This window comes from Mycetomoellerius zeteki, unplaced genomic scaffold, assembly GCF_001594055.1.
Source record: "Mycetomoellerius zeteki isolate Tzet28-1 unplaced genomic scaffold, Tzet1.0 scaffold227, whole genome shotgun sequence".
Classification (NCBI taxonomy): domain Eukaryota; kingdom Metazoa; phylum Arthropoda; class Insecta; order Hymenoptera; family Formicidae; genus Mycetomoellerius; species Mycetomoellerius zeteki.
In genome coordinates this window covers 36047-48033 of record NW_017257202.1, presented here as the reverse complement: position 1 = coordinate 48033, position 11987 = coordinate 36047, and the positions used below count along the sequence as shown (strand labels likewise).

At 32.3% G+C, this 11987-nt stretch overlaps 1 long non-coding RNA gene across 1 annotated transcript in view; it reads right to left on the bottom strand.

Annotated features, from left to right (window-relative positions):
- The window catches only part of LOC108723199 (uncharacterized), a 41974-nt gene that overhangs the window by 15402 nt on the left and 14585 nt on the right, over positions 1-11987 (bottom strand). The window contains exon 2 of the long non-coding RNA XR_001936638.1: positions 10535-10713. This is a non-coding gene — a long non-coding RNA (uncharacterized lncRNA). The remainder of the gene's footprint in view (positions 1-10534; positions 10714-11987) is intronic.

The window sequence follows — 11987 nt, the reverse complement described above, 5'->3', positions numbered from 1 at the left end:
CAGACGAGGCAAATTTGCGTGATCCGCGGCGTTTTCCCAAAGACGATACGGATCCCGCCGTATCCGTAGACAGGATTTTTTAACTGTCGGGAAAGAATTCCTCGACTGTCCCGGGCAAACTTCGTCAGGCGATCGTTGTCAGATTTATCGCGTTTTCGCTTTCACTGCCTCGGTGGTCTATGCGGTTTTCACTATGCAGTAAAGTTATTACGATCCCGCGATCTTTTTACGCGCGTGCCAACCGTCAAACTGTGATTCCCAGGCATTCAACAGTATATCTTTCTCGCGACATGTCTTTAAAATTACCAGAGTTCGCGATCTTAAAACGACAAATGTTCTCTTCTGAAAGAAAACAATCTCTCACACATGTCCAACCTTGGTTATACGTAAAACTGATCCAACATATAAGGAATAAAAATTAAACGCTCAATACTTACGATTTGTTTCCTAATTTCAATAAAATTTCACTAAATTAAAAGAAATTATGTTGCAAAAGGCTATAATACAATAAATTCGAGCCAAATACAATAAATATTATTAGCTGCGTTCAGCAAAGAAAACTAATCGGTTAGCACTTAGTGATTCTTCAATATAATTGGTTCCTACATTTAGACCCAGTGAAGAGCTAAAGGCAAGAACCAATCATATTAAAGAATCACTAAGCGCTAACTGATTAGTTTTCTCTGTTAGACGCAGCCAATGATATGTATTAACATAAAAGTTACAAGTGAATAGCACTACAAAAACAAACATTTCGACTCCGATCGGGTCATTATCAATGTTAAACATGTAATCAATTAGATATAAACATAATAAAAATTATTAATGGTTGACTATAAAAACAATAAATGGAACATAATGCAAACTTATATTTGATGTAATAAAACGAAGACATAAAATTCACTAAATAATATCGATAGAAAGAATGATCTTTTGAATAAATTGCATAAAATGTTACTATACAGAGTGTTCATAAAAAACTATTCAGCATTTATATAGTAGATAGTACATACCATACTAAAAAAAACGTCTTAGTGATCTTAGCTCTTTACATTAATTTGTGGGGGTGCTTTACTTATGCTTTACCATACTACTGCCGTGGCAGGCATGCTGCAGCATGCGGTGGAATCGAGTAAAATTCAATACTTTTAGACATATATGGTTAAACGAGATTTTTCTCACGTTTAGCAAAATTATATTTTCTCATCGCTCTGGGAAAGAGAGAGATAGAAAACGGCTCGTAAATGCGTTAAAAACTCGCGTAGAGAAATTTACGTTTTCACAAAGCGCGACCCCGCGAAGGATCTCGGCGGAAAAGTCATAATGCCAGCATTTTTCCCTGCCGTTGCTCGGCGCTTTTCCATTGGCCAGCCGCAAAATTACCGAATGCACACGAGGGGAAGGAGCGGGCACACGTGCGCTTCAGGAATGGATGTTTTCCTGGCTTCAGGAATCTCGTATGAATATTTATGAGCGACCATCTCAACCTGGGCGCGGTGGATGGAATCTACATTCCTCCTCTCAGTTTCCTCCCCCTCTCTTTTTTCCCTTCTTCTCTTTTTCACTACCTCTCTCTCTCTCCCTCTCTCTCTCTCTCTCTCTCTCTTCCTAGAGAGTAACAAACTTCTTTCTTTACCTCTCTCTTTACACGTTCTCATCTTCGTTCAGCTTGATTCGTCATAAAATAGTAGTATATTTCCCCGCCATGAGTATCCTTGAATCGAAACCTCGGTGAAGGGGATGAGAGTAGAGACTCGAGAGATTCAAGAGAGACAAATAATTTGCATGGTACAGTCTATCTACATCGCGTTCAATTTTGACTCGACAAATATGACCTTCCGAGATTTCAACCTTTCTTTCATCAGATAAAAGTTTAATGATGATCTCCAGCGTTTCTTTTATCTCTAATACCACAATGATAAATTTTTCTCAGAATTTTTGTACGAATTAGAACATTTTAGAAATTTTGAGAAAGTCTACCCCTTTTCGTAGAATTTTTTATACATATGAATTTTGAAATGTTCGAATTTTTAAGATTTATAATTTCTGAAAAAATACCTTAAACATTTTAAGATTTTATAATAGATTTTATTAAAATTATAGAATGAAAAATAGAGAATAGAGATCTTAGAATAAGGTTGTCACAAATCTTCATCCTAAAATTCGATAATTTGTCTCTGATTTTCAGATAAAATTTTATGATTTTCCATGCTTTCAATAATTAATATTTTGAAATTTTTTGTATTTTTATTTTCGTCCTGATTCAGAAACCGTCAAATATTTCATTGAGAAAACAATTTAAACGACTATTATTTGACTATTAAGGCTCCTGAATAGTCATCACAGCCATATTGAATCGTGATGTCAAAAGCGAAAAATAACACGTTAATTTTTATTACGTGTCATTTATAATGTGTAATTACACGTGACTTTTTACGATTATTTACTGATTATCAGGAGGGATAAGCATAGTTTTCGTCCATTTTTGCAAATGTTTTAAAGCAATCTCATCATTTTGTCTTATCCAAATTATCTTTATTTATAAATGGCACGTAATAAAAATTGACTTCTCACTTCTAATGTCACGATTCAATATGGCTGTGGCGACTACTCGCAGGAGCCTTAATGCAATTAACATATCAATGTAAATGACTATTAATGTTACTGACACTATTTAGATTTAATTGATAAGTTGGTAGTACTCTGAAAGTGTAGGTGTGTGATGTACGCATATAAACTTCTTTAAAATCAAGAATTTTCATTTTTCAGAAAATTTTGCAAAATTCCATAACATTTTCCTAATTTGCTTGAGTGTTTTACATTTTTCCGACATTTCCCTAAAAATTCTATAATAATTTTATAGTAACTCTGTAGAATATCTCGGAATTCACATATATGTATATGAAGACTTCTAGAAAAGATGGTCCTCAGGAGTTTTGAAAAGTGTTCCAATTGTTTAAAAAATGTGAGAGATTTTCTAAAAAATTATAAAATTATTCAAAAATTCTACAATTTACTTAAAAATTCTAAAAAATTATATGAAAAATTCTACAGAAAAATTTTCACCAAGAAAGAAAATATGTAATGCAGATTCTGTCGAGTTTGTCTTGTCGATAATTTCACGTGATAGAGCTTATCGCGATTTTGAGATTTATAGTTATTGGCTATTGTTCGCAGTAAAATTGTTGATTAACAGTTAAGTAACGTTCAGATTGGAGCGTTTGAATAATGGGACGTTTGACAGGTAACAGTGGTTCCGTTGCACCACCCGAAGCGCCGCGACGTTTCCCGGGATCGATTCTGACACGTCACGTGTGCATCACGGTTTTGAAGCGTCACGGTTTTTATTGCAATATTTACATCCTGATTTCGTCAACGCAGGCGTTTTATCTCGCGTCCGATGCAAAACACCCATTCGAGCGAGAGCGCGTCGCGGACCAGCGAAATATTTACCTTGCAATTCGGACATGTAATAACTCCGGATATTCCCGCAGCCCGCGCAGACAGATGGACCGCGAGTTCAGTCCGTTTATGCAGTCCATCCCTTGTTTGATTTCCACCAGAATATTTTACGCCAATGACCAGCCGTCCTCTTCCCCTTTGTACCAGTTTTTTCGATAAATCGAGTGAGCAACGAGTCGAAAAAATCGATGCATGACGATGTCAAATACATACCGCATTTTAAAAAATAATTTAGAACTTAAACAATAGATAGTGCTCACACCAGACTGACAAATGTAGGTAAAAAATGTCTAATCGACACAGGTTGACAAACTAACTGGAAAATAGTCAACGTAGGGTTCTTTTTATATCCCTTTTTTTACACCCCAGAGGCAAGAAAAATGTATTGTTGTAAAATAGATATTATTTACTTTCTTTTTTAGATATATTTTCTTTTTTTTTTTTTAGGAACCATTAAATATGCAATTCCATCAAAAACCCGCAATAAAAAAGCGTTGTATTAATTCAAATTTTAATTTTTCTAGAAATACTATCACAATTATCCACTTAATGTGTTTATATTTATTCGGTTTCTACTTACTTTTTTTCAGAAAATTATGAGTAAATTCATATTCAAAATGTTCTCAGATGCCAATAAATTAGAAAAAAAATAATAATATTGTCATATAATAATAATGATTTTAAGAAGAGTGTAAAAACATCTCAGGCGATCATTTAAGTAAAAAAATATAAAATGACTATTTTTTTTTCTCGGATTAATCATGTTAGAGATACAGATCTTCAATTTTGGTGATGCAGATGATTCTTCTCGCATTTTTTTTTTTGCATAAATCGATTTCTTCCATCAATGTTTATATAAAAGTATTAAAACAAAATCATCAAAAATTAAATACTTGAAATTATATTTTAATCTTGATGTAATGCCGGAATATATTATGGAAGATATTCCGTAAAACATTCACTTTTTTAATGCTTTTATGCGTGAAATAATTAAAAAAATCAATTTATATAAAAGCAACGTAGATGTGTAGAAAACGCAAACAAATAATCTGTCATCAAAACAGAAAATCATTTGTTCTGACAAAAAAATTTTAATAATTCAATTTTTTTACCCAATTTGATGAGTATTTATCTGTATCTAAAAGTTCTGAAATTTTATTTTTAATTTTCCACATTTAGATGCATATTTATATATTTATAAAAGCATAAGCATTTTTATATGGAAAATACGCGCTGAAAAACAAAAAACATGTATTCAATTTGAATAAATAAAAAAGTAAAATTAAAGATAAACGATAAACAAGGATCTCCAAATACATGTTTATTTAAAGTTTTTATTGTATTTTTATTGTGTTTTATCAGTATAGGCGTTCGATTCGAATACGTTATTGATAATGTATGAAAAATATGAACGATACCTAAAATAATATTGAAAGCGATCACGCCGGATTTCCCTTTCCTCGAATCGGTCGTAAAACTTCGACGTTTTTTCAGTATGAGAGATCGAAACGTTAAAACACAAATAATTTCATAGTAAATTGTCGGATTTGTTCTCCACATGAATACCGCACAATTGCAGGATTTACGATGCTCTCAATGATCAATTGGCCATTTCTCTTTCCCCCTTTTTTTATTTCGTTTATGTCAATTCGCATCAAATTATATGCAGCTCGTTGTTGTAATATTTATTGTAAGTCAAAAGTTATGGCATCTAAGCACTGTAAATCAGGGGAGTTATATAGCAACATTAAAATAAATCACTTTATTTTAATGTTGCTATATAACTAATAAATCAACTTTAGGAAGACGTTTTATTAAAACGTTGTTACGGTCGATGAATCTCGTCATAGGCCGCCTTGATTAATGTAAAAAATATTTAAATCACGCATCCACTCTCTGATTATACGTTAATGTTTAATGCATGTTTCGAAGTAAACTACGGCCATTCCTTAATATTATAAATCGCAATACTCCGTAAATTCCTTTAAATTAAAGTCATTTTCATGATCATGTGAGAGAGCCATTTGATACATATCACTTTTAATATTTTTTATAACTTGTAAGGTGATTTATAATTTGTAATATGTACATAATTATAAGGAAAAAAAAGAAAAGCAAACTCTTTGTATACAGAATACAAGTAAAATTTTCTTAAAACTGTGTGTGTGTTATTAAAAAATGTTAAATTATTACAATAAAAATCTTACTTCACATTTCGATCGCGTTTTAATTCCCTCCGAACGTGGAGCGTTTCTTCGCCAGTCGTAAATCAGACAGAAAGAGAGAAAGAGAGACGCAAATCACTTTATTAAAAAAGGGGAAAAAAGAAGGAAAGGAAACGCAGATATCAGGGATCGCGCGCGCCGCTTATTGCGCCGAATAGCGCCATATTGCGACATGCTAATGAATTTTTTCCTCCGACGGCAGAAACGAAAAAAAAAAAAGATTAATTCACCGCGGGTGCTTCCTCGTGGAGAGGGAAACTAGAAAAAAAAGAGAGAGAGATATATATTAAAAATTAATCCTCTCAGCCGTTAAGGATTCCGAGGTTGTCCCGGGGCGACAAGTGGTCGTAATGAACGCTCTAATGAACATGCATAACGAGCACGACCTCGTTAAGCCACGTGGACCGACCGATCGTTAACACGTGTCCTCCTTTTTAACTATCTAGGGCCCAGTGACAAAAGGGAGGGACTCGCGTAGGGCCGATATGTGGAAATGGAGTGAAAGACATTTCGTCCCTCGACGTTTTTCGAACCCATCGTGATTTCGCGAGCCAATGATCAAAATATCGATCTGAAGATTCGCGAGGAATCCCGTAGGAAACTTTTATACAAGAGGCTCACAGAAGTGTGTAAACGAAGTTTCTGAATCTTTCAAGCGGAACTTTTTCGCGGGATTGCGCACTGAGGGAGAAGCACAAAATTATAAACAGAAAGAAAGCGGAGAAGAAACAGTCAGGGCGCTAATATTAAGTGGTTGCTTAAAACACGAGTTCTACTACTTTAATTTTTGAAAATATTGACTAAAAATGTGTCAAGAGTTCATTCCCGAAGAGGACGACGTAGATCGTAACGTGTGTTTCGTATTTAAGGATGTATCAAATCCTTTTACAAATAAATCTTTATACCTCTATACTTTTATATTTATATTTATACTTTTGTATCAATATCTGTATTTTAATTATATATTGTATTTTAAATAAATTATATGCGTATGAAAAAATTGTGTTTATAACATTTTATTTTCATTAAATAATAAACTTAAATTGTTTTTAAGTTAAGTTAAATAATACATTTTTATAATTTATTTACTTTATTATTTTTATTATCTTAATAAAATAATTCTTAATTATTTTTATTATCATAATATTAAAATTTAAACCACAATGACAAAATCTCAATTTATTTTATATAAGTTTTTGAAGTGTTCGCAATAATTTATGCAAAGAGAGTTTCCTTGCGATGCAGATATTAGTTGTGTTCTGCAAAAAAACAAATATATAAATTTTCTTTATTTATGGAACAATTAATCTTTTATATCGCAATAAAATATTACATGAATCATTTGAATACTTAAAATATTAGGAGTGTGATTTAGTTTTGACGGTTTTTTCAAAAATTGATTTATTTAATCAAGATAATGAGCGAATATCTTAATCAAAATATTTTCCTTCGTTCTCTACAACTTTTTCTCATCTTTCTGGTAAGAGATGAATTCTGTGACGATAAAAAAATTTTTCTTTGGAGTTGATCCAATTTTCAACAAATTTTCGCACTTCTTCGAAATTATGAAAGTATATATTCTCTAGAGTAGTCTAGAGCACGTTGCATCGACCAGAACAAGTGAAAATCAAAGGGAGCAATATCTGGAGAACGCGGGGTGCAGTAGGGCTTTCCATTCCAGCTCTAATAGCGTTTGCTTCACTGATAATGCAACATGAGGTCGAGCATTGTTGTGAAGAAATCATCATTTTTGAATCGTTGAACCAATATTCACATATCTTAATTGATGGAGCAACATCACCATAAGTTTCTGTTAAAATTCTATGAATTATAAATGGCGGCCTTCAGTCGCCGTTTTTTTCTAATTAAAAAAGCAACGTATATCGAAAATGCTCTTTAGAGAGCTCCATTTTTTAAATGGTATAAACACAATGTTTACTACATCTATTGTAAACGACTAAATATCATGGAATAATATTAAAGTATTAAGAAATAATAGCCGTGATTGGAATGTCTTCAACAACACTAGCGTTAATCCATCTCTTGCAAAACCCTCAAAACTGAATCACACTCCTAATATAAAAAATTGAAATTTTTGTCATTATTTTATAAATACATTTCTATTATAGATAAAAAAATATTACTTTTTATTGAAATAATTTTTAATTCAGATTTTAAACTGCTCAGTTTTTCTCTCTCTTTCTCTCCTCTTTTCTGTATTATTTTTAAATGGGATCTAAAATGACGTGTAATTTTTTCATTATTTTGAAATATATATAATACATCCTTAAAGTTTCATATTGACGCTTTTATCCCATATTATTTTCCAGTTCGTAATAACCACTATATGTATACAAGATGTTTCATTTTAAGTGATACGATTATTTCGCGAATCGATGATTTCATTGAAAAATTTTTTAAATGAAAGTTGCATGGCTTGGAGGGGGACATATGATGGAAATGTGAATTTGACCTTGAGTGACCTTGTCAAAATCAGGTCAAGGTTATTAATGTTTTTTTAAATGGAAACCCCTATTTTTTATTACATATTCTTGTAGCTTATCTCGAGAGCTTTGCAAAACACTATAATTAAGTTCATTTTCATTAAGTACTTTTCGAGTTATGAGGCTTGAAAGTTACAATATCGCCGGCACTAACATTACACAAGGTGTCCGACCGACGGCTAAAACCTCTTGAATCATGTCCTGAATAACATTTGTCAAGATCAAGGCCATTAGAGGTTGTAGCTCTTATTTTCATTTTTACGTAAAAATGAATTTTTAGTGTAAGCCCCTTCAAGCCATGCAATTTTTGTTTAAAAAATTTTTCAATGAAATCATCGATTCGCGAGATAATCGACCGTATCACTTAAAATGAAACATCCTGTATATATATGCCTAAGGCAAGTATACATATGTTAAGTGGCAAATTAACTCATTCATTATTGATTTCATATAAAATTAATTAATTATACATATATATGTTACAATGTTATATGATTTTATATATATAATATTACAACCCCAAGGAATGTGCGGTTATGGAGAACGACATTCTGTAACGGCGCACCCTCGACACACGAAAACCGATGGCACGCGTGAGAGGGGGTTGCGTGTAGATCGGAAGCCAATTAATATCCATGCAGGGGTGCGCATTCGCTCCCCCTCCCAAGTACACCTGGCTGAATAACCCCGCTGAAACATAACTACGCGCAGCGTGATATACTCGCGCCATGGGGCTCGCTTGTCAGCGACGGGACCTCATAAACTCTCGGCCTCGCGATAACAGGGTTAACCAGCGGTTACCTCGTTATTTCGATGCGATCTCCGGGAGATCGTAACTAAGCGTCGTTCCATATCGTAGCCGGGTGCCGCCGCGATAATTATGCTGGACATCCTGAAAGCTTGATTATTACGAAGCCAATCTCCTAAATAATCCTCCGAAAAATGCAGATTTATTGGGCAAGGCTTTGATAAAATCGTTAAATTATTATGAAATCGGTCGTTGTTCAGATTCTCGCGCCTTTTCGTACAAAGGATATACTCTCAGAGAAAAGACCCTAAAGGGTAAACGTACTAATTATAATTATAATTATAAAAACTAATTCATTTCACTGATTATAATTATAGTTATAGGAAATTAAGTCCCAGTGAAATGAATTAGTTTTTGCACCGAGAAAAAAAAATTGTTCATTAAACTAAATTAATTTCGTTGTTTTTATTTCTGTTGTTGAAGAATGTATGTATTTAAGTCATACATACTGCATGCACTTAAAAATACATACATTCTTCATCAAAAGAAATAAAGACGAAATATAAATTAATTTAATCAAATGAACCATTTTTTTCTTAATGTACGTGTAATGTTGTTTATGTTGTACTCTCTAAATCTCGTGGAGTGAAATCTCACTCGAAGGGACTAAAAATTTAGTCTGTCTTGAAAAAAAAGTGAAAATACGGCCACTCTTGTTCAAGAGTGACAGATTTTCATTCTTTTTAGAGTGAGATTTACTCTTTTGAAATGAGATTCATTCCAAAGGAATGAAATTTCAATCCCTTTTTTGGAATGTAATACCAAGGTAGATGGAACTTCCAAAAAAGAGATTAAGATTTCACTCCTTCGGAGTAAATCTCATTCCAAAAGAATAAAACTCACTCTAAAAAGAGTGAAAATTTGCCACTCTTGAACAAGAGTATTTTCACTCTTTTTTCAAGACAGACTAAATTTTCAGTCCCTTCGAGTGAGATTTCACTCCACGAGATTTAGAGAGTAATGAAACAGGAGATGTCACAGACACAAAGCTCATATATGGATAGTTTTTAACTATGAGGTATTAAAAATATAAAACTTGTGCTCACAGAGCATTTTTTATACATCACAGCTCACAAACTATCTATTATTAAGTCTAGTGTCTATCTAGTCTAGTGACATCTTTTGTTCACCACATTATAAGCTACATTATACATGAAAACTAACTCATTTCCTGAAACTCAATTTTCCACTCCTGTAGTTCTTTATTATTGTAAATTATTGAATTAGTTAGTGATTAATTATTTATTTCTTGAGTGTTAAAAACACTCTTACTGTTTTAATACTCAAACTAATTGTAAGTAATTGATCACTAATCAATTTATTATTTATTTACAGTATTAAATTTCTCTAAGAATAAATGTACTTTCATTCTTCAACGATAATCGTGTAGATTAAAATTGTATTTATTTCAACTACTTTCTAGTTGAAACTTGAGATTTGCATTTTCCTTGTCAATTCGGGCGTAACTATCCAATAATTGAAAGTAAATGCGCTTGACCGTTTTCCCTACTCGGTCGAAAGGATTCGTTACTTACCTTGTAGATCTCGTCGACAAGCCTAGTAAGTTCCTCGGTTTCCATGATGAAAACTCCGCTTTCCTGGCTTCACGAAATGTTCATATTTTTCCGTCCTCTAGAGACCGGATCTCACGTGGTCGTCCCGCTTTCCTGTGCTCGATCGCGACGTACGTTCGATATTATCGTGCTCTCCCGATCTGAAATAAAAAAAAAAACAAATATTTTATATATCACGTAATTCTACGGATGTTCATTAAAATAAACGTGCCTGCAAAAATCAATTTAATAAGTCTACAATAAATTATTCTTAAGTATATGTATGTATATACTCATAGTCTTATTTTCACCAAAGTGGATTAATTTCAATCTCTCATTCAATTTGCGCTTTATCTTTTTCTAATTCTTATTTTGAAACTAGAAAAAGATAATGAATTAGTTGACTCGAGATGAAAGTTAAACTACATTAGAAACGGATATTATACGTAAAAGTTTTTCTGACAGTCGTATTTTCTACATTGATGATAGTAAAATAAATAACAAAAAATAAATAAAATCTCATTGTAAAATAATAATGTTAATAATTACTATAATATTCGAACTGCTATCGCCTTAAATTAGATTAATATTTGCATCCAGAAAAAACATAAGTGACGGCAACTGTATTAAAGATGATAATTATATAAATATACGTAAAATTAATGCACATAGTTGAATAGATTAATGTACATGTAAAACCTGTAATTGTCACTTTTACAGTTACTATATCTTTTTCTTTAAATGAGATAATAAAGGAGAAGGTGGTATTATGGCCAGTGTATATATTGTGGGCTTCCTTAATATCTTCGCTATTATATAGCGAATCCTAATGATTATTTATGGAATTATTAGTTCAGTAACTCGCCGTTACACCATGATGCTAATATTATCAATACTCCATAGCCAGCGCTTATTATAACGCATTTTTACTTTCAAGTATTTCGAAACGTTTCTGAGGTACACTTTAGCATTTAATTATACCTACTTCCTCATTTTTCTTAAACTTGAGCATATTATCACATGGATATGTATTTTTGATATGTATGTTATTTGCTATTTAACATTTTATTTGACAGTATATATTTTGAGTTATGCAAATTTGAACAATACCATGGCATTTTGCTAATGTGGCCTTCTATGAATATTGATTACTCACGGCCTCTTTTTTGAGGTTTTCATATCAAAATAATTATTTGATAATCGATTGTAGCTCTACTGTTAATCTGTAGTTTATATTACGTGTACTATTTTTAGTAGAGGAGAGTGGTCTAAATTGGATCTATTTGCAATTTTTGCTCTCTATAAGGTATAAATAAAGTCCGATCGTAAAATTGAAGGTGCTATTGGAAAGATCATTTAATTCCCTTCATTTTTGCTTCAGATTATTTTGACGTATTTCTCACTTGTGTTAAACTATAATGGAAAATGTAAAAAC